Below are 24417 nucleotides of genomic sequence, written 5' to 3' on the forward strand. Positions count from 1 at the left end.
TCAAAATTTTGTTGTCACAAATTGTGATGGAAAGCTAGTCCATTGCAATTGGGATGCCTAATGCTATCACAATTTGGAAAAAAGAGAGGAGAAGAGTATCTCTTCACATCATCGTAATGTGGATGGCCTACTGTTGCAATTACGATGATTGACAATTTTAGTCTACCATCTCACTTGCAACAAAGTTGCTGCAAGCCTAATAGGCATCGATCAAATTAGACATCACAACGATGATGACATGCGATGACAATTTTTTTCGAGCGACGACCATCCAACAGATGATGGATGTTACCGATACAGATGTGATGATGTGTGATGACAATTTTGTGAAAGTGATGGCTTCCCATCGGGAAAGACGTCACAATTGCAATGACATGCTGCATTATTTTTTAAAAATTGGTAGTTTTGGTATTCTATTGTTAGTTCATACCATGGAAAAGAACTCTAGAGGCATGGGCATCCAGACACACCCTAAATCTTGTTCCGACTTGTGGGCTAGAGGACAAGCCTTGAATGAACATTTTAATAGCTTTTAAACCATGATTGAAGTCAGTGAAACAATATGTATTAGATTGGAGGTGCAAACAATGCCTAACAAAATTACATCAAAATTTTAAAAAGAAATTTGTGACTTAAGTCTTAAGAAAAATAAGGACCACACTGGTGCAATGATCACATCGTTTGGATCACATTGTCTACCACTTCAACATACAAGATTACTCAAATAAGGCCAAACATAACTTTTGTATGTCTTTTTTGAATTAAACAACATATATTTAATACTTAGATCAACTCTTGAACAACTTTACTCCAGTTTCTTTGCTTCATTCAACTTGCGAACAACCTGAATGGCAAAGATAAGTACAAATTATAGGCCAGAGAGCACAAGTAGCTCCAACTTTATAAAATGCTAGACAAAAAGGGAAATAAAATTCACCTTCATAAATTCTTCCTGGATTATGTAATCATGCCCTGCATGGATGGCGACCATAGCAGCTTCTGTACAAATTTTATGAAGATCTGCTCCATTGGAGCCCTGATAAAAGTTGAAATAATCTCAACCATACAGTAATTAATCAAACAAAAATTACCAACTCCAGAACATACCAGTGTAGTATAGGATAAAAACTCAAATATTTTGGATAAATTTCAAATTATTAAAGAAATAGAACAAGACCTTGGAAAGCTTTACAATAGCTTCATAATCTATGTCTCCATGTTTTGCAATCCCTATAGCATGTATTTTATGTATGTCCATTCTTGCTTGTTCATTTGGAAGAGAAATCTCAATCTTTCTATCCAAATGACCAGGTCTATATAGGGTTGGGTCTAGAACATCAGGATGATTTGTTGCCATGATCATTTTTATGTACATTTAATGTTAAAATTAACAAGATTTTTAGGTCACAATGAAAAATACACTACCTTGAAGAATCTTAAATAAGTTAAATAACATAGTTTCTTGTTTAATGCAGTTATTGACAATTACAGCAGCTTGAGCACCTTAAAATACAATACCTTTCCTAATTGATCAAAACCATCTAATTGGTTAAGCAATTCCATTAAAGTTCTTTGAATTTCTCGATCAACACTTGTTCCTTCACTAAAACAGTGTCCATCGATTGCATCAATTTCATCCATAAATATGATGCATGGATGCAACAAAACCCCACTATAACATTAAGCATTTCATTTGTATTAATTAGAATACTTGTTAGTAGATTGAAATGCAATTACTAAGAGGAATAGGGTTGTACGCATATAGAGAAATACTTTTTAGTGTCAATACCTTCAAATTCTTAGATGTGATGAGCTAATAATTCAACATACACAATGTTTTGAAATAAAAAAAACTATTATTATATATATAAAAAAATATTAACATTTGTAATTATATTAAAAATACCAAAAATTAGTCTTTTGATGTTCAAATGAATAAGAATTCATACCTGGTGATCTCGTGCATAACCAAACATTTCCTTGATCAACCTTGCATTTGCCAATATATTTATCTATTATAGCACTTGAAACCACTTGAAAAATAGTATTACAAAAAGAAGACATAAATCAAACCTCAGGTACAAGAAATAAGAAAGTCGAATTACATAAAAGTAAGATGGATATTAAAAAATCTAAGCTACAACCTTAAGGGAATTAACACCAATGTTACTAGCAATAGCTCTTGCTAATAATGTTTTTCCTGTTCCAGGAGGGCCATATAGAAGCACTTCCTAAAATTGGAGAAAAAAGAATCAACCTCTATGAAATAATTCCAACAAGAATAAATAAAAACATGCCAGTTGAACTTTACATAAACAAGTAATTATCATGATTAATTTGCACCCCATACAAATTTTACCTTAGGAGGTTTGATTCCAACCCTAAGAAAGAGTTTAGGATTCATTAAAGGAAGTTCAATAGACTCTCTCAGCTCCTGCTCATGTAGCATATTATAAACAACAAGGTCCACCTACATCCAATATACACAAACAAAATGATTAGCCTTTTTCCAGAAAATCCCTTCAAAGATTCTGATATAATTTGTGCTTATCAACTTGCTTGTGTGAGATTCTAATGATAGGTACCTCACAAGGAAGAGCCCTCATTATTGCAAGTGTTGTCATGTCGAGAACAACATGTGTGCTTGCAATGAGCTTATCTATATCTACCTTATTCTGGCACCCAACAACATATCTTGGCCCACTGCTAGCTTTCACAATTATTGTACAAAGAAAAATTCATAATCCCAAAATTAGAAAAACTAATTTACTTCAATAGTACAAGCATGAATAGTTAAATATTAATTTGTTCAAAATCAAACATCCACTGGAGATAGAATCGTGGATTCATAGGTGATACATATATTAGAATGATAGTGAAATAAAGTATGATCCTACCACATCCACATTCCCCTATTGGGAAAATTCAAGAAATGTAAGAATGTTTGAAGGGGATTTTTTGAAGTACCATAAAAATTATGGGAACAATATTTTAAAATAGAAATAACAAGGATCAAGGATAGGAGAAAGGGATGAGGATGCATTCAAATGGGGGATAAGGAACCTGGAAAATAAATATGAGCATATTTATAAAATAATATCTTTTCATCACCTTTCAAACTATATTTATGCATTTGATTGCATGTTGAGCATGTAAATATCATATAGAAGAATGTATGATATTGATACAAAGTAATAAAGGAAAAACTATCTAATGATCCTTGATTAGTTTCCAACTGTAGCCATACCAAAACATGTCATTTTTACAATATTATATCAATTAGTCACCTTTCCAACAATATTTTTGTATTTGATTGCATGTCAAATATGTAAATATCATGGATAGGGTGTTTTTGGGTGGTGAATATTCATAATTTTGTGAATTTTAGAAAAAAAATTGCTAGTAAATTGGCTAATAATTTTAAGAATTAATGCAACCTAAATTGCCACATTTTTATTAAATTTAGTTCTTAAATATTTAAAATTGCTCAATAATTTATTTTATTAAAAAAATTAAACTCAAAGATTCGCCACAATATTTGATACATGATTAGATTTGATTCACCTAAATGCTATATATCATCGAAGAAATTAAAATTAATTCACTAATAATTATCATAATTATTAGTTACTTTAGTGATATACTACTAATATTTAGTTTTCACTATTGATTTAAAATATAATTTAATTATCCTCATAATTTCCATGAGATAAAACATGTTCAATTTTGATTTGTAATATTCCATGACTATTAGTGAACTTCCTATTATTATTGAGATTTGTCAATGTTTTCTAGTCAAAAATTATGATTCCAAAATAATCACCCATGTAAATAATATTTAAAATAAAAAAATTAAGATATTCGTTGATAAAAATAATTTGGTTTTTCAAAATAATGAAAAATTTACCAATAATTTATATCTTATCTGGAAGGGGGTTTCTTAAAGTTTACCCTGATCATGGATACTAAATGTGTGATATTTTCATTAAGCAATCAAGGAAAAACTATCTAGTGGACCTTGATTACTTTTCTGATTGTATCCATGTTAAAACATGCCATACTTTTCTGATTGTACCCATGTTAAAACATGTCATACTTACTATACTATATCATCCAGTCAACTTTCCAAAACTATTTAAACAGTTGATTCACATCAAATATGTAAATGTCAGGACTATTGAGACAAAAAATGGCAATTGAGGAAACTATCTAATGGTGATTGACCTATTTTCTGGAATCTAACCATGTACGACAATGAACCAAGTAGAAATTTAAGGAAACTGTTAAGTAATAAACTAGTATGCTAGTATGTTTCTCTATGAGCTTTGTCACCTTCAAAGGAAGATAAACTACCCATACACACTACTACATAAAATAAAATGAGAGATTAAGCATGTAACTATATATTGCTCCATTATGGAAAAAAAATCTGTATCTACAGGACATAATTACACTTCAGTTGTCATTTGAAAGTGATAATAAATGAAAAAGGTTACATGGAAAAGCTAAAAATTTAAAAGGTTCCCTGTAATATTATTCAACATATCACCACACTCAAAAGAAATAATGAGAATAGTTCATGAGGACACTATGAAACAATAGAATGCACAAGCACATGAATTATCGTGTATTCATATACCCTAGAAGATTTGTTTTGCCTTTTAAGTCTACTACCTCCCAACATATCAAGTCAATTTGTATGACAAGATTCATTTAAAATATTAAAAAATATATCTTGAATCAATGTATATTTTAGAATGATTTAATATCATTTGTTTCCACTATTCAAATTCTTCTTCATGTCTCCTAATTTACAACAAAAGTTATCAAATGCAAACATTCAACGAGAAAAAAGAAAATATAACAATAAGAGGAGGAAAGCCTAGTGACTCTTACCTTTGCCCATCCTAGTGTCATAATTACAATGCAAGACAAGTCATGAGAAACTACCAATACAAAAATGAGGATATGTAGTTGATGGAGTCCATCTTGTGATATAAGAGGAACCTTCCCCTGCATCAAAATAAGAAAGGACAAGATCATTTAATTTTCTTTCCATTAGAAAAATAGCTCCATTCGATATGAATATACAAGAAAAAAATTCTACCTTTGAAGCACAATGACTAATTAAAACCTCATCTATTACCAACCTCTTCCTTAATGGCATTTCAAGAGAAGCTATGAACATGAGCTTTCTATATGTTGAAAACATTTCAATCTCCTCAACACTACTATCAATTATGCAAGCAAAAAAAAAAAAATCAAACTAAATACTTTAATTATGTTATTTACATTGGATCATGCTTTCTAATATCTTTCTCTTATTTATATGATGAATCATATAATGTGATCCAACGCGTTGATGCAAAAATAACAATGCAATCAAAAATGATAGCAGATAAATAGAAACAATAGAATATTGTAGAGAGGAATAATTTGAGGCAATCCCATAGAAAGCCATCCTTTCAAATACTTCATACACTGTAACTAAATTTCATAAATCAATGAGTTTGACTATAGCGTCCTTTTGTGTTGCCTGAAACCAAGAGATTCACACAGTTAGTTGTCATGCAATCATAGGTTAATGTTGAGCTTCACTTGGTTTCAAGAATAGTTTAATAGTCTCTACCAATTAGGGCCAACCACATGAAGGTGGAAGCACACCCCCCCTAACATATAAATTCCCTATTAACATCTAAACTTCATTCATTGTATTAATAAAATGTAACATTCATGAATTATCACATGATAACATTCATTAACACATAAGTTTCATTAGAACATTCACATTAACATTAAAACATAAGATTCATTAGAACATTCAATAGAACATAAATAAAACATCTAGACATAAACATCAATCCTTATCAAATAAGTTACATAAGTTCACATGAATCATTTGTTTTTTTGTTTTTTTGTCCTTCCCTATATTGTTGTGCACAGAGGCATATCTATGTCGTCATCAATATTTCTTCTCACCCGTGGACATGGTAGGATTAAACCATGAACAAAAATAACAAATACATCCAAATATAACCAATATCAAAATATAATATATCACATAGAAAAGAACACAAGACACCAAGATTTAGCGTGGTTCACCCAATCCCTGCGCTACATCCACCAAACAACAAGTCCATTATTATTACGATCCAATAATTGCAACCTGATTACAATCTGTAATCCCTTACAGCTCAATATCACTGTAAGAACCAATTTTTGCATCACAACTATGAAATAATCCCTAACTCTAAGCCCTTTTATACAAGTATTTTTACCACTTTAGGGTTGCAATTAATAATTACATGTCAGCCCAAAATCCCAATAAAATAGGGCCTAAAAAATTTGAGGAATTATGGATAATGTATAGCACTTCCCTGATTAGTCACCATAGTTTAACAATTTCCCACTTGGGGACTGATTAGGCTCCACACTAAACAACAATCTCCCACTTGGAGACTGATCCTATAGCTATGCCGCTACTCCATGAGATTTCCACTGGATCAAACCACCCTGGCCCCTACTGTTCTTTTATTCATGTTCTGTCTAGAATACCAATTGAAGTTGAAGAGGAGTTTAGCTTCTCCCTTGTTACTACCTTTGTCAACATATCTGTTGGATTGTCATCTGTATGTATCTTTTCTAGCTTTAATTGTCCATCCTCCAAAACTAACCAAATGAAATGTATGTGTTTGGTCTTTGAATGCAAAGCTGAATTCTTGGCAAGATGAATGGCACTTTGACTATATGTAAACAAATAATTATCCTTTTGAGGATGTCCCAATTCTTCTAAGAACTAAAGCCATATCATCTCCTTGGTTGCCTCTATAGTAGCAACATACTCTGCCTTTGTAGTGGATAGAGCATTAATTTTCTGTAACCTAGAAACCCAGCTCACGACTGCCCCACCAATAGTAAAGGCATAACCTGTAGTACTCCACCTGGTATCAATATCCCCTACTAAATCTAAGTCAACATAGCCTTGTAAATTAGTAGTAGAGCCCCCAAAGTGTAAACACTTATTGGATTTTTTTCTCAAATATCTGAGAATCCGTTTGACTGCATTCCAATGCTCAGTTCCTGGATGAGTCATATACCTGCTAACAACTCCCATTGCATGTACAATATCTGGCCTAGTACATACCATGGCATACATAAGGCTTCCTACAGCTGAAGCATAGGGTACCTTCTTATCCTCCTCTTCTTGTTTCTTGGGATACATCTCCTTAGTCAACTTCAAATGACCAAGTAAAGGCATGATGATAGCTTTAGCATTCTTCATAAAATAGGGCCCCAAAAAAAAAAATTGAGGGCTCTGCCCCAAACCCCTAGACAACCATCACTTGTTGACCCTAGTTGTATTGGGGGCTACCGCCCCCAAACCCCCACTTAGGGCTTGGCCTAGCCCTAAACCCCAACAAGGAATTATGGAGTATGTATAGTACTTCCCTAATCAATCACCACAGTCTAACAGGACGTGCACTTGTTATCCTTTGCAAAGGTGGGTCCTCTGCAATAATAAATAAAAGGGTTAAATTTTAAAAAGTTGAGACATTAAATATTTTAAAGAACATTGTAGCACTCCTTGTCCAACCACATCATCTTTCCCTCTATCTTAGACCTCAACACACTCATTAGGAACAATCTTTTCATCTCCTGCAACTGCAATAGGAAGATGTTATTCTTCATCCATCTCATCATCAGGATCATCATCATCATCATTGTCATCATTGACATTGTCACCACCACTATCGTCATCATCATCATCATCCTCCCCATCGTGATCAATAGAAGCATCATCATCATGATCAGTAGCAACATCATTTGCATCAAGAGCATCATCTACTAACTCGGGTTCATGAACCACTTCTTCCTCTTCCTCAATATCCTCTTCTTCCATCGCACTATACTTTATCAACCTTTTTGGATCATGTCTAACAAAAAATGACCAACCCAATTTATGTGGAACCTCTCAGTAAAATACTTTCTCACATTGGCTTGGAAGAACATAGGGCTCATCTCCAACTGGCTCAAACAACCTTGTATTAATCATTGGAAATTCATTCTCATGCTTACTAACAGTTCTAGTAGGATCATTTTGATTGAGTTGTAGTCTATACCATTTGATGATGAAGAGAACTAATTTGAAGGAATTAAAGTCATAATCAAGTATGTCAACCAAACTACCATAGTATCAATTTTGAGATTCTTAAGGATGTAAATCATTTCTAGATGAAATATTGGGCATCTAGAAGACTGCACTTATCCCAAAATCACAAGTTCTCTTCATTTCATATGAATATTTGATGCAAAATTTATAACCATTGTATAACATAGACTTCTGGTGTTTCACCTACAATAATGTCAAACATGTATAAATTAGTTGATTAACAAACTTATAAGTACCTAGAGATCTCTTAAGCCATATGCTAAATCTATTTCCTTTTGTGTAACATTGGGATCTCCATTACAGTGATCTTGTTTAACCAATGAAGACACAGATTCACATTTTAATCAATGACTGGAATTTTGACATCGTTCAATCCATACCATCATCCAATCTTTGATTGTTTGCAATAAATAAATGTATTGCATCCAACTATTTAGCAGTTGTACAAAAGTAAATAGGTGACTTACAATAGATTTATTTTGAAGATTAAGAATTAATTAACTATAATAACATCTCATAATTTATTACCTTTCACTTTCCTAAATCTTTTGTTCCCCACCAAGTGCCTCCTTCAAAAAATTTAATGGAGTTGATATTCCACTGCAATCTATATGTGTCTTTGCTGCAAGATTAGGAAGATATTGAGTAATGTACACCATCATCTAGTATACCATATATCCCTTAACCATAGAACCCTCAAGATGTGCTCTTTGTTGAACCAAACCCTTGAAAATTTTCAAGTGTCTCTCAACCATCCACATTGACCTAGGCTATACAGGTCCACACAATTCAATCTCCTCAACTAGGTGTATGAGGTAATGTTCTTGTACATTAAATTTTTTTAAGGTAAACACTTTTGCATTTCACACATTAGCAGACGAATTCTTTTCTTCCAATATTTTATATCTTCTTTAAGGATTTCTTTAGATGACAACCACATACGAGGGATTCAAGACACAAAAACATATAAATATGAGATTTTACAATATATTACTTGTTTGATATATTGAATAAATATTACTTCTTACCTCATGTATATTCCAAGCTCATATATCAATTGTTTGATATTATTGTCAAAGTTGTTTAGGAGCGATAGGGGTAGCACATACTACAATAATTGTCAACTGATCATTTCATTCTTTTCTAATGTAATACAATGAGAATTGAATGCAGTTGCAAAAATATATTGTAAATACAAAAGCATGTGACTTACCTTGACGAAGCTATGCCAATCATGTGTTTTCAAACTTGGGCCAAATTCACTTTTCTTTGATATGATATTGCTTATATTAGTAGCAAATCATGTAGGAAATCAAATTTTTCGTATGACTTCTTTTATGGCATTACTTTTATGCTCTGTTAATAACCAAGGAAGTGCACTTGCATTAATCTGGTCTCCATTGCTATTTGATTCAATTATATATTGCATTGCATGATTGGAATCATGAATGTGACTATAAATTTTGGCAAGTTTTTCTTTGTCACACCTTCCATCTAATATTTTCCACAGTGTTTGTGTTACATTCTTTCCAATATGCATAGTATCAAACAAATGCACAATTTGTAGCTTCTTGTAGTAGGGTATCCTACTAAATTCTTTGGGATAACATTTTAGTCCCTTTGGAAGGTGGTCAGTATTGGTGCCTTGACGACCTAAAATTCTATTATTTTCCAATTGCCATAGGTGAGGTGTCATTCTTCGTGGCTTTGATGAAGTTTCTTCTTTCCCATTGAAAAGATGTTTTTTGGCACTTCAATACTTATGATCTATGTGGAGGAAGTGTTTATTCTCATCAAACACATGCTTTCTTAAACTTTTGGAATGACGAGATTTCAATCTTTGGACCACACATTGGACATGCAAATTCTCCCTTTGTTTGAAGACCAACAAGATAATGATACAATTGGATTAAATATGTTCATTTTTTGAATTAGTATTATCATGTACAACTAGATTTCAACATAACATACCATAGAAATGTGTGAACCTTGGGGCATCATAAATTGTCCACACAAGCATTGCATGCAATTGAAATTATTTTTGTCCAATTGGTCTAGAGATATCATACATAGTGAAACCATTCTGTAACACTAGCAACTCATCAATAAGAGATGCAATATATACACTTATTTATTTCAATTGGTACTTACTTAGTTGAATGAACAACATCAATTAATTTTATGGTCATTTCACTCCAAGACTTATAATTATATGTTGGTAACAATACAATAATAAAATACTTGGAACAATCATTGTCAACATAATGTGCTACCTCTTTATTGACATCCATGGAAGAAGGTTATTGTTGATAACAAAAATAGGCCACATCAAGTAAATGGATCTCATCTCTCCAAATGGATTGACACTGTCAGTTGCTAGAGAAAGCCTAAGATTTTGAGGTTCTTCTTTAAAGCGTGACCACTTTTCCTCTATGTCCATAAATGTTGAACCATCCACAGGCATTCAAATAATGTCATCTTGACTTTTATTGCATGCATGATAATCCATAAATTGTGTCAAGCTACTACACCTGAATAATCATTTAAGACATGGAATAATGAGGATGCAATGAAAAACCTTGTGAGGCACCTTTTTTATCACTTGATCATCTCGATAGATGCTCATATACCATTCGGGGAATTTTGTTGCATTTTCGTGTTCTTTATGATAAATTACTTGATCTTTAGGACACACATCTATTAATTCATACTCCATTCTAATATGTTTCATACTGGCACATAATTCTCAATACAAGCGAGGGAGAACATTTGACGGTCGTAACAAATAGTCACCTAACAATCTACTAAAATAAATATAAGTTGTTACTATAAACAATCATAATGGTATATATTTCACCTTTTATGTACTATAGTGATGTATATCACAAACCTTAGCATACGTGACATTGTTATGTTGGATAAACCATTCATAACCTTCAAATTCACCAAAAATAATACAAGAGAGAGAAGATTTGATTGGGATCCTTCGTAAAGGGTCGTGTTTGCCTTCTCAAGTAGAGTTATATCATGAAAAGCCTCAATGTCATCCTCATCATAATCATCATCATTATCAACAACAACACCACCACTAGTACCAAATGTGTCATGGATCAATGAATTTGTACCATCATCTTCAACTATGTTTTCTGGCACATGATCATCATCTTCCATGGGATCATGATCTTCTCCTTCAATACTCACACCTCCATATCCACACCTCCATGTTCCTCTTAGATGTGTTGGTCCATATCACGTACTACCCTAGGGAGATCAACTTATATAAAAAATGATGATAATCAAACCCGCATTCTGTGGTTCATATGTATATTAATTGTGAAAACATTATAACATACAACTTACCAATGGATAATAATCAAACCCCCCTTCAGTGTGACCATTCTTCCTACAATGTCTCTTATTTATTTTGATTTTGATTCTTCTTTTCTTTAAGTCACTAAAACTCTTGTAAGGACAATAACATTTTTCATCACCTTCTCTTTGAAACTGAGACAATAATCTAGTGATTGTCTCCCTATTTTAATCAAATTCCCTTGTATTATCTGACATGATCCTTCTTCATGGAAATAACTTATTCTTGTACCTTTATTGACTTGGTTGTGTATATCTATAAAAATATTAGACATGTTGTACTTAATGTTTATATTTGCACATATGGTTTTGAAAGAAAAATTTGGTGTAATTAATGTGTATGTCTGCACAAATATTGGACATGTACTTAATGTTTATAACTACACATATGGTTTTCAAAGAATTTTTTTGTATAATTAATATGTATATCTGTAAAATTATTGGACATGTTGTACTTAACGGTTATATTTTCACGTATGGTTTTGAAAGAAAAATTTGGTGTATTTATGCCTCTTCATTTTGATTTTGTTCAAGGGAAGCCTGTCAATGGTAATAGTAAAGAAAAATGCATTTTCCAAGAGTTTACAATTGTTCAACAAAATTAATTTTTTACAAGAAAATGCACCTGAAGAACTATTACCTTAGAAGCAAGAACATGGTGTTCAAATAGTACAAAAAGTGTTTGACATGAGAGGTTCGCAAGTGAGGGTTTTGACAAATCTTGAAAACTTGAATACTGAAATGAAAGCTATCAAGGACCAAACAACTATGCCAGAGTTATAACACAATGTGAAGTTTATTTTAGATATGATAGAGGTAGATATTCAGAGTTTTGACCAAAATTTAAGGGGGGAGAGAGAGTATGTAGCAATATACCAAAAGGAGAAGGAGCGACTTCAAAAAGAGACTGCACGACACAATCAATAACTAGACAACACAAAGGATATTATGGGAGCACTAGATACAATCCAAGAAAGTGTTGTGGTAAATAAGATTGCATAAAGAAAACCAAATCCAAAGGTAAATATTAGATCTACCTTGCTAACTCCTAATGGGTTGGGCTATTATTATTTGTTTCCATCACATTCACTTTGATATCCATGTTAGGGAGGTGATCTCACCTAGTTCATCCTCATGACTTTGAATTCCTTAATCAAGATCTTGGTTTCTCAAATTAATGTCCAAGATATTTGCGCCTTAAGGCCCTATTTGATCATCATTTGAAAGGGCCTCAAAGTTGACCACAAAATGTCTCTCAATATGTTTCTCTTTACTTTCATTATAGGGAGAATCCATCTCTTGCTTACTTGGACATAAGGGTGACCTTGGCTTCTTTTGAGGTGGCCCCTTGTCCTCTATCCCCTTCCTCTTCATTCCTCTTGTTTGTAATTTTGTATCACTCTGTCCATTCTTCTTCTTGTTTTGGCCTTCTTTTTTTCTTAAACATTAAGGGAGTTGTTCGAATGATTCCTCGTTTGGTTCTTCTACATCTTTCATTAGTTCATATTTCAATGGAATTCTTTTTTTCCTTAAACTTATCCATCTATTGGTTTATCCATGTGCAAGTGAATGGTTTTAAACATGAATCATTATTGTGTCAAAACTTCATCTTTGTTTGATCAATCTATAGCAAGAATTACATTATTTCTTGTTGTGTCATGATCACCTTGGAAATAACATCTACATTTTCTTAAACCAACATATCCTAATATCTCAAATGCAATAAATTGGAGGGTATAGTAACTCAACTATATGAGTTGCTTCTATAGTTGACCACTACTTTCATTCATACTAATTGTCAACGTACTCTCTTGAAATTTTTGAGCTTTTATTTGTTCTCTAATTATTTGCAGTCAAACAATTCTCTTTCCTGGATTTAGCATGGGATCTTCAAAGAAAACACACTTCTCACAAGATTCTTACCCTCTAATTTATTTCATTTAAGATATTAAGAAGTTAGGATTTATCATGATCACCTTGGAAATAACATCTGCTCACCTTGGAATTTGTCATGTATTGCATTTGCATTTACTTTGCCATTGTTTATAAGAGTGTTTCAAGGTTGAGAACCACTTCAAAATCCTTTAGAGGTAATGTAATTGTGGTAGAGGCTTATGCAAGGGAATGATCCTTGTGATTATGGCATTTACACAAAAGCATAACTTGCTTCTTCAACTCCTTTCACTCAACTCGTCATTGAAGTTATTCTTCTAGCAGTGAGAATAGCTACTACAAATTCCTGGGAGACAAGGGACAATGAACCTATGCTACATTTTCTAGAGACATGGGAAAAGTTACTACTAGATTCAGTACATCATAACATTTTGGATCATATAGGATGCCCAAATTAATAGCAGCAATAGATAATTGGGATCCTCACAGGGAGAGTGTGCCAATACATGCATGGTTACATCCTTGACTTCCATTGTTGGGCCAGTGTATGGAGCCTTTATATTTAACCATTTTTAATAAGTTGGGGAATGCATTTCATGCCTAACATGCAAGTGATGCATCTACATATGCAATTTTATCACCTTGAAAAATTGTATTTGATCCTGCTAGCTGGGAACAACTAAATGTTTGTTTTATTGTACCTAATCTTACAAAAATTCTACAGGAATTTGTAATCAACCTAGCTAATCAAAAAATAGACCAATTTAACTAATTTATGGCTTGTATCTTTCTAAAAATATCTTCTATAATATGTGTTTGTAAAATTTCTTACGAACTCTGCCCATTTTTCATGGTCTGCATTATTTTTGTGTGAGATCTTGAACTAAGTCACTTAACATGGGTTGGGTGAGTTTTATTGTTTTATTATTTTGATTTTGGAATATGTATGTAGTTGGATCAATTTTTCTATTGTGCTAATATGTAATAAGCACCTTTAAAAAGATCTCTTTGTATATATATAAAGACTTCAAGTTGTGCAATTTGTCATGCATTGCATCTACATTTGCTTTGCCATTGCTTATAAGAGTGTTTCGAGGTTGGGAACCACTTCAACATCCTTTGCATGGTTTAGAGGTTATGTCATTGTGGCAGAGTCTTTTGAAAAGGAATGAGCCTCGTGATTATGGCATTTACATAGAAGCATGACTTGCTTCTACAACTCCTTTCACTCAACTCTTCACTGAAATTATTCTTCCAGCAGTGAGAATAGTTGCTACAAATTCCTAGGAGCCAAGGGACCCTAAACCTATGCTACATTTTCTGGAGAGATGGGAGAAGTTACTACTGGATTCAATACTTCATAACATTCTAGATCATATAGGATTCCCAAATTAACAGGAACAATAGATACTTGGGATCCTCGCAAGAAGAGTGTGCCAATACATGCATGGTTACATCCTTGGCTTCCATTGTTGGACCAGTGTATAGAGCCTTTATATCCAACCATTAATTATAAGTTGGGGAATTCACTTCATGCCTAGAATGCAAGTGATGCATCTGCATATGCAATTTTATCACCTTGAAAAACTATATTTGATCCTACTAGCTGGGAACAACTGATTTTTCATTTTATTATACCTAATCTGATGACAATTCTACAAGAATTTGTAATCAACCCAACTAATCAGCAACTAGACCAATTTAACTAGGTTATGGCTTGTTTTTTTTTTTTTTAATATCTGCTATGATATGTTTTTGTAAAATTTCTTACAAACTCTGCCCATTTTTCATGGTCTGCACTATTTTTGTATAGGATCTTAAGCTAAGTCACTTAGCATGTGTTGAGTGAGTTTTATTGTTTCATTATTTGGATTATGGAATATGTATGTAGTTGGATCAATTTTTCTATTGTGCTAATATGTAATATGACCTTTTCAAAAAGATCTCTTTGTATATATAAAGACTAGGTTATGGGTTGTTTCTTTCTAAAAATATTTTCTATGATATGTTTTTTTTAAATTTCTTGCAAACTCTACCCATTTTTCGTGGTCTACATTATTTTTGTATAGGATCTTGAGCTAAGTCACTTAGCATGGGTTGAGTGAGTTGTATTGTTTTATTATTTGAATTGTAGAATATGTATGCAATTGGATCAATTTTTCTATTGTGCTAATATGTAATAAGCACCTTCAAAAAGATCTCTCTATATATGTAAAGACTAGGTTATGGTTTGTTTCTTTCTAAAAATATCTGCTATGATATGTTTTTCAAAAATTTCTTTCGAACTCTACCCATTTTTCATGGTTTGCATTATTTTTGTGTAGGATCTTGAACTAAGTCACTTTGTATAGGTTGAGTGAGTTTTATTGTTTCATTATTTGGATTCTGGAATATGTATTTAGTTGGATCAATTTTTTTGTTGTGAGCTAATATGTAATAAGCACTTTTAAAAAGATCTCTCTAAATATATAAAGAGATACATTTTTAGAAGGAAATATAAAGACATACATGTTTAGAAAGAAAAGAAAAGAACATTTACATAGGTTGCTCTTCTTTCCCTTGAAGAAAATTGTAGAGCAAGGGCACATAGATCACAAGGGCACAACACAACAATGAAATCACATAGCTGCATGGGCACAACAATGAAATACAAATATCACAAGAGCACAACAATGAAATGCACCGATTACAAGGGAATGACAATGTTCACAACTCTCCACCCTCATTCGGAGCTCTCCACCTCTTTCACATGCAACTCTCCATAATCAAAACAAATGGGGAATGATTTATGTCATTATTTATTTTTCTTTTCTTTTTACACTCATGCGGGCATCACAATTATGACGGTAATGTCAGTATTACAATGACGTCGGGGACAATTGCAAAAACAAACATGAAATCGACCACAAATTATACCATCATCACAAATTATCATTGCAATTGGACCCTAATTGTTGTAGTGAGTGAAGGGATAAAAAATATTGTAACCATTGGTGATGAACCTGAAACCATTCATGTTAAAGCAATGACCAAGTTAGTACAACAAACTATAAGCCAATTTTAGACCGAGTCTTTGTAGTTACCAGTCCATAAAAAGTTGTTGGACTCTAACCCTATATCAGTATAAATAAAATATTGTCCAAAGATTGAGACATGAGTAGAAACTCAATTGGTTGAACTTGCATCTACCCTTGTTGTTATACCAAGCCAAGACATCAACCATGGTGATGTACATGTTAGTGTTGTCATGAAAAAGAGCGTGTCATTCATTACAAGAGAGATCACATAAAAAGATGAAGTCATAGAGGGCATTGTTGCAACAAATTTTGAAGGAAAATTAAATGATGAGGGTCGAAATGTTTAAATAGAGAAATCTACTATTGGTAAAGAAATGCAACAAGCCTTGGGACCTCCCATTGAGGGAACAAAGGAGGCAAGACAAAAAAGTTCTACAATGATTCTCAAATCTACAAAATAAGATCTAAACTTATATCAATTCAAGTTATTATGAAACCTCATTTATAGGTTATGCAAATACATTTGAAGAGTGCAAAAGAGTTAGTCTAGCAAGATTCAAATCTTTCAGTTGTAGATATTTTGGTGGATCTAGCAGCAAGGTATATTGAGATTCATGTTATTAAATTTATGTGGACAAATTGGGATAGTACATTAGGTACAATTTTCCAAGTCTACAAACCATTTTTGGATAAGTATGGTTTGACCCCTACACCCCAGTAGCCATGAGTGACAAAAAAAAGGGGGAAATATGATGAAGATAATGTCATGGGGAATTTTGATTTTTAAACATGTATATACGAAGAGAAGATTCATAACATATATACAATGTTTACTAATTCAAGGTATCGATTACATCCTAAAAGGGAGTACTTATGATATAGTAATGAATAGTTTTTTATCATGACAAAAAAAAATTCCACTAATGTTAAAGGGGGAAATTTTTTATCCCCTAAGGAAAAAATTTCTATTAGTTTCAAACACTTCGTCATTCACAAGGCAAGATTGGTCGATCATCACTATGACCAAACCATCCTATATAGGCCAACCCATGTACTAAAGACTTGTATACATTTTAGTTAAGTGTCAAGTAGTAGTTACTATTGAGAAATTCATAGTTTTCCAAGTACTGCAGTGATTGCAAAGTTTTTCATAGAAAGAAATTAATGCCAAGTGATATAGAGTTCAAGCAAAGTAGTGTATGTCAAGTATAGTTAAGGCCAAGGGACAACATGATGAATCAGTTTAAGCCGAGCACCAATAAGATGTAAGTGTCAAGTAAGAAATTTTTACATTATTATTTAAAATGGCATAGAATCATATGTAAATCATTTTTGTCGAGCTATAAGCATGTTTTACAGATCGAGGAGCTAATCAAGGAGTTGATCACGCATCCAATCGAGGATTATTAATCCCTATGTAGAGAGATTAGCCAATCATAAAATTACAAGGACTAAGTGGAAAAAGGAATTAATCTAGATTATTAATTGGGATCTAGATGCTTCACCCAAAAACTATTTAAGAAGGGTCTTATGACCTAGTTTGCATATGTGATCAAAATTTTAGTTGTAAGCGAAGTAGAAGGTGAATCAGGTAGAGTGATCAAGTTGTGCAGTGAATAGTTGTGAATGGATCAATTTAATATCAATCACAATGAGGTGATAACACATTACATAGAGATCTTATATCAGCATTGAAGTGCAAACCAAAGGATCAAGTACTGCTACATTTTAACAAGTGTATTTGGGTTTAAATATCTTAATAGAGTAGCTTTAACAAGATTTTGCAAATCTCTTAACAGAGTACTCACTCAACTATGATGTAAAATCATTTAATCAAAGTAGTGTTAGAATATATAGTCCACCAATATAATTAAAAGGGCACAAGGTGAATCAGTTATCCAACTAATATCACAATTATCAACCTTATTAAACTTTAACTTTATGAGCAATATAATCAGAAACCACAAAAAGATGCCCGTGCACAATTACACCAAATATGTTAACTAGGGAGAACCTCGGTGGGGATGGTACCTATTGTCACAAAATTTTGCACCCTTGTCCAAATTTTTTACCTAAGGACAACATTGTGAAACATGGAAACAACCTCCAAGCTATGGGACTTGAACTATGAGGTTGAGTCTTCAGATAAGGTCGGCTTCCTTTGCTATCAGGATGCACCTAACTACTCTTAGAGAGGAAAAGGGAGAAGGAATGCATAGAAGAAAACTACCTAATCTAATATAATGAGGCGATGCACCAAAATAGAGTAATTGATCTTACATCTACCCATAAATGCATAGTTAACCAGTTATAATCTCAAAGAATATAGATTCAAAATTTGTTTAATCCAACAATCATATATAGATTGGACAAAAAAAGAATGCTATATAAAGAAACTTTACTTAATATCATTCAAATTCCAAATAGATAAAATCATGCAAATTTCATAATATAAACAAGAAACATTAACTAGAGGCAAAAGGATCTTGCATAGTGTATTAATGGCTAAAAGAGATATAAGAAATAACTACAATAGGTTAGAGGAACAAGTAAATTATAGTAGTATGCATGAGAAGCAATGCTAGAGAATCAAAGAAAGATCAACCAACCCTTTGAAAGGGTACAAACTTGCTTTTATAGTTCAAGCACAACTAAGAAACTTCTCCTAGAAGCCAATAGCACAACTAGCACCATTAAGATTTACAAGGGATAAACATAAAGATTGAGAAAATTTGATCTTGGAAAACAGGTGATGAGTGTGCATTCCTTTGCATTTACTATGCATGGGGAATGCAAAAAGCAATCTACAGATGATCAAAAAATATGATCTGCCATTAAAGAGTCATTTTTCCCTATTATCAACATGCCAAGTTGGATGTATCAATAGTTCAATCATATTCAATGTTTATTCATGTACCTTTCCTACAATTCTATTGGTTGGAGACCCTTTCTTTTCCAACTCGAACAAGTGAAACATTTTTACCATGGTCAACTAAGGTTCTATGATCCTATGATCGTCAACCTATCTTAACATTGGGCTCCCTTTGAAGTTTCTTTATGATCTTACGATCACCATGATGCTACAAAAAATCTTTTCTCTTCGTGCCTTTGCAAGACCTCTTCAACTATACTTACGATCTTACAACAACCACATATTGTAAGATCATCATCCTTCTTACCACCTCTTGTGACCATATGCTTTTACGATTTTATGATAACTGAATATTGTAGCATCAGTGGGTCTATTAATTAACTTCATGATCTTATGTTGGATCATAAAATTGTAACACAGGAACATAGTCATATTATCATAGCCCTGACCTTTCACCTTTTGCGATATGAAGAAAAGGGGGACCCACCGAGGACACGCCTCAAGACCTCTCTATGTTGCTATAACTAAAGATCAATCAATTTTCCATAGCAACATAATGAGAGACATTGATCTGTCTTTATCTAATGACCCAGAAACATGTAACCAAATTACTAACCATGTCTGAATCTGAACCAATTAGAAGCCATATGTATGCCAACCTGTCTGAAAAACTTTTACTTTTGTAATCGGCCAAGGCAATGACATCACCAGATCTATGCAGCAAGTGCTTGCTATGTTGCATGAATTAAAATAATTGCATCTTTCTATAATGATATAGCGAGGAGTATTGATCCTGGGAAGATTGATGGTTGAGAAGATGTACAATGCACTCTGTTAGAACTGAGGAAGAGGGTCCACCCTACTACATGTTTTTTTGTCACTTTGTCATCTTCTAGAAAACCTTTGTAACTCCACAAGGTGATAGGGCTATGATCGTAGATCTAGGAAGATCTGACAATGGAGAAAGTTGCAACCCCATAGAAATATCAAAACATGAATTAACCTTGGGACTTAGGATATAACTCATATAACCAAAGTATTTCTATGTGCCCTAATATTTTTTATTTTCAAATATATGAACATTAGGGTGCGGTTAGACCTTTGTATTAAATTTTGGCGGGAAGGCATTTTTGGTTAACAATTATAGCGACCCGGGGGGATGCAAGCCCGCTATACATAAGACCAATGACCTAAAGCATCCATTGGGCTATAGAGTCAAAAAACATGAAAATCTGCCTTGCCAAAAACCATAATACTAAATATTGTGACCCTCTGTGATCTCAAAATTCTCTGTAACAAAACATGTGCTTGACACTCCTTGGAAAGTAGGAATGAAACTGAAAGCAAACTACTCTAACTATATACAGGAAACATCAATTTTTTCTCAGAAACAAGGTTTGAGATATGCCCCATTAACTAGAATAGGAAAAATTTCACCATCAGGCCTGCTTGATTGAAAAGAATTGGCCTATTTGCATTTGATAACCACATAGGGACCATTCTATAGTGCATCAAATTGTGAGTACCTCTCTAGTTTTTCCCTATTTGCATCTCACTTGAGCACAAGGTCACCCTCTCTAAAAATTCTAACCTTAGCCTTCTTATCAAAGCTCTTTTTTATCTATTGCTAATGTGCTTCTAGGGTATGCATGGTCTGGTTTCTTTTTTCTTCCAAATCCATTAGTTCTGCCATTCTTATAGACATAGCATCATTAGCTCCAACTAATGAACCAACTCAAGAGCAAGAAATTCTAGTGAGATAGGGAGTCTAGATTCCCTTCAATATACCAACATTAGCTCCAACTAATGAACCAACTCAAGAGCAAGAAATTCTAGTGAGATAGGGAGTCTAGATTCCCTTCAATATACCAACATGAAGGAAGAACTTCTTATGGCTCTCTTAGGTGTTATTCTGTTAGCCCATAGTGTTTTTTTCAACTTTTGATGCCAACACTTTTGGTTATCCTCTATAGTCTTTTTCATAATTGTGATTAGGTTCTTGTTATATAACTCAGCCAATACATTTCCCTGAGGATAGTAGTTCAAGGATGTTCTCAAGTAGATATTGTGATTAACTTCCCATGCAAAAATCTAAGCTCCTACAAAAGATTTTGCATTATCTAAAATGATGGTCAAAGGGACACCAAACTTGGTTATAATTCCATCAAGGAATTCAACAACTAAAAATTATATGGCATCCTTCAATGCTATTGCATCTGTCCATCTGGTAAAGTAATTCATAGTAGCCAAGATCCATTTGTGACCAAAGTTGGAAGGTGGATTGATAGGACCTATGAATTCCAATCCCCATTGAGCAAAAAGCTAGTCTACCTAAATAGGATGAAGAGGAAGAGCTGCAAGTCTTTGTTTACCAGAAAAGAAAGCATATTTTTCACACTTCCTCACATGTCTATGAAAATCATGGAATAGGCATGGCCAATAGTAACTAGCTCTCATAATATTCATTGCAATTGTCCATGCCAAAAAGTGGCCACCATCAGGACCATCATGAAGCTCCTTGATCACTCTATCAACTTGATCTATATCAATACATCTTAGCAAAGCTCCATTGAAGTCCCTCCTAAATAGGGTACCATCAACTATAGCATAGGTAATTGACTATAACCTACACTATCTCTTTTTAGTTCTATCCAATCCTTGAGGATATCCAGTACTGGACAAGAAGGTCATCATGTCATCCATCCAATTCCTTGGGTTATTATTTCTTGCTTGTTGTTGTTGTGTCAATACCATAGTGACTTCTTCATCTGATTCCTGAGATGAGATCATGTATTTTCATAATCCTTTTCCCCTTACCAACTTGGTAATCTAAATGTCCACATCATACTCCATCATCTTAGTGATCCATCCAACTCTCTCCTTAGCAATATCTTTACTCAAAAGAAAGTCCTTCACACTGGCATGGGGCACTAGAAAATAAATCTTGTTATGAGATAGAAGGTGTCTGAATTTCTTCAAGGCTCTTATGACTACAAGGGCTTGCTTCTCTACATAATAGTATTTTTCTTCATATTCCTTAATCCCTTCACTAAAGAAGGCAATAGGTTGTTCTTCATTCTTATCATTTGTTTGGGTCACGACAACATAAATTCTTGATTCACCACCTAAGGTATAAAGAATGAAATCCTTTTCAAAATTTGGATTTATGAGAGTAGGGGCTAAGGCTATGGTTGCCTTGATATCTTCAAAGCTTGCTTTCCCTTCCTTGGTCCATGAAAAGAACATATTCTTTTTAAGCATAGTTGTAAGGGGTTTCACCATGGTAGCTAAATTAGGGATAAATCTCCTCACAAAATTTATTCTACCAAGAAAACTTTGCAGACCTTTCTTGTGGCTAGGAAGAGAGAGAGAGAGAGAGAGAGAGAGAGAGAGAGAGAGAGAGAGAGAGAGAGAGAGAGAGAGAGAGAGAGAGAGAGAGAGAGAGAGCAAGAATTGCCTTCATTCTCTTTGGATCAATGTTTAGGCCATCCCTAGATACAATGTGTCCTAACAATTTTCCTTGATTAGTAGCAAAGATAGACTTGGCTGGATTCAAAGATAGTCCATACTCTCTACATCTTATGAATACTTGCCTGAGATGACCAAAATGATCTGATATATCCTTTGAATACATTATGATATCATCAAGGTAAATCAACACAAACCTTTCAATCATGTTTTTGAAGGCCATCTCCATCACCTTTTCAAATGTGGCACCTACATTTGTTAGCCTAAAAGGAATTTTGCTATAAGCTTAGGTGCCCGACTTCCTTGTGAATGCAGTCTTATATTTGTCAGCCTCTTTGACCTGCACTTGATTGTAACCAGAGATTCCATCAAGAAAAGAGAACCTCTCTGAACCACTAACCTTGGACAATATTTGTTCCATGGAAGGGAGAGAATGATGATCTTTAAGGGAAGCTTGATTAAGATCCCTAAAATCAACACATAATCTAATTTATCCATTCTTCTTCCTTATAGGGACAAGGTTTTCTACCCATTTATGAGTGCTTGATAGGGAAAATTATATTAGCCTCAATCAGCTTGGATAGCTCTTTCCTCATTAATGGTTCAATCTTAGGGTTCAGTGGCCTCTATTTCTACCTTACAAGTTTGACATTTTCTACTAGATTTATGGTATGTTGAAATAGGCTTCAGTCAAAACCCTTTAGATCATCATATATCCATGCAATACATCACTGAATTCTTGCAATTGATGAATAAAGCTTTCTTGCTCAATTTCAGAACATACCTTTGCCATGTTTAAAGTTTCTCCATCAACAACCACAATTGGTGTATAATCATCTTTGTCAACAGCTAGGTTCATGTTTTTGTCTCTTGCTTGGTCATCAAGATTGAAGAAACTCTCTAAGGTAATGAGACCCTTAGGCAATTTATTGGAATTGAGACTGATGATCTAGTCCCCATACTAGTCATGCAACCTTGACTGATTTCTATTTGAGAGTTCTGCCTCATTTTGCAAGAAACTTACAATTTGTGCATCAGATTCAAAGACTTTCCAATTGGTGTTGTTGTCAAGAACTATAGGTCTAACTACCACTCTGATTTGTTGCTTCTTCTCCTCCTCAAGATTCACTAGCATATCATAAGATGCACCTACTACTGCAAGTCTATCAACATGTCTATTCTCTTTTCTATGGATGCTCTAAATATTAAATGCATTAAAACTTTCAAGTAAATCTCATACTTTATGTTTATAAGACTTGAGTAAACCATTATTATTGATATTCTAATTTCTTACCTGATTAACCACCATTTCACTATCCCCATATACACTTAATGCTTGAATCCCTCTTTTTTAAGCAAGTAGAAGACCTTGAATCAAGGATTCATATTCGGCCACATTATTGGTACAACTAAATTGGAGCCTAAAGGAGAAGTAGTACCTTACTTGTGCAAGAGAAATCAACATCACACCTACCCTTCATCCATTCTTATTCCTTGATCCATCAAAGTACATACTCCATATCCCACTCATATCTTCTTTTGTCTTCTTAAGGTTAGGGACAAGAGCATCCTTTTCTGATATATAGTATGTATCAAGGCCTGTCTCAAGGTTTTCTAATATGGGATCA

At 33.5% G+C, this 24417-nt stretch overlaps 1 pseudogene; it reads right to left on the reverse strand.

Moving 5' to 3' along the window:
- Nucleotides 1-805: 805 nt before the first annotated feature.
- LOC149539951 (26S proteasome regulatory subunit S10B homolog B-like) lies at nucleotides 806-23648 on the reverse strand (annotated as a pseudogene).
- Nucleotides 23649-24417: the final 769 nt, after the last annotated feature.

The sequence above is a fragment of the Cupressus sempervirens genome, chromosome 9 (assembly GCF_028749045.1).
Source record: "Cupressus sempervirens isolate cs-2001-9-10 chromosome 9, ASM2874904v1, whole genome shotgun sequence".
Classification (NCBI taxonomy): Eukaryota; Viridiplantae; Streptophyta; class Pinopsida; order Cupressales; family Cupressaceae; genus Cupressus; species Cupressus sempervirens.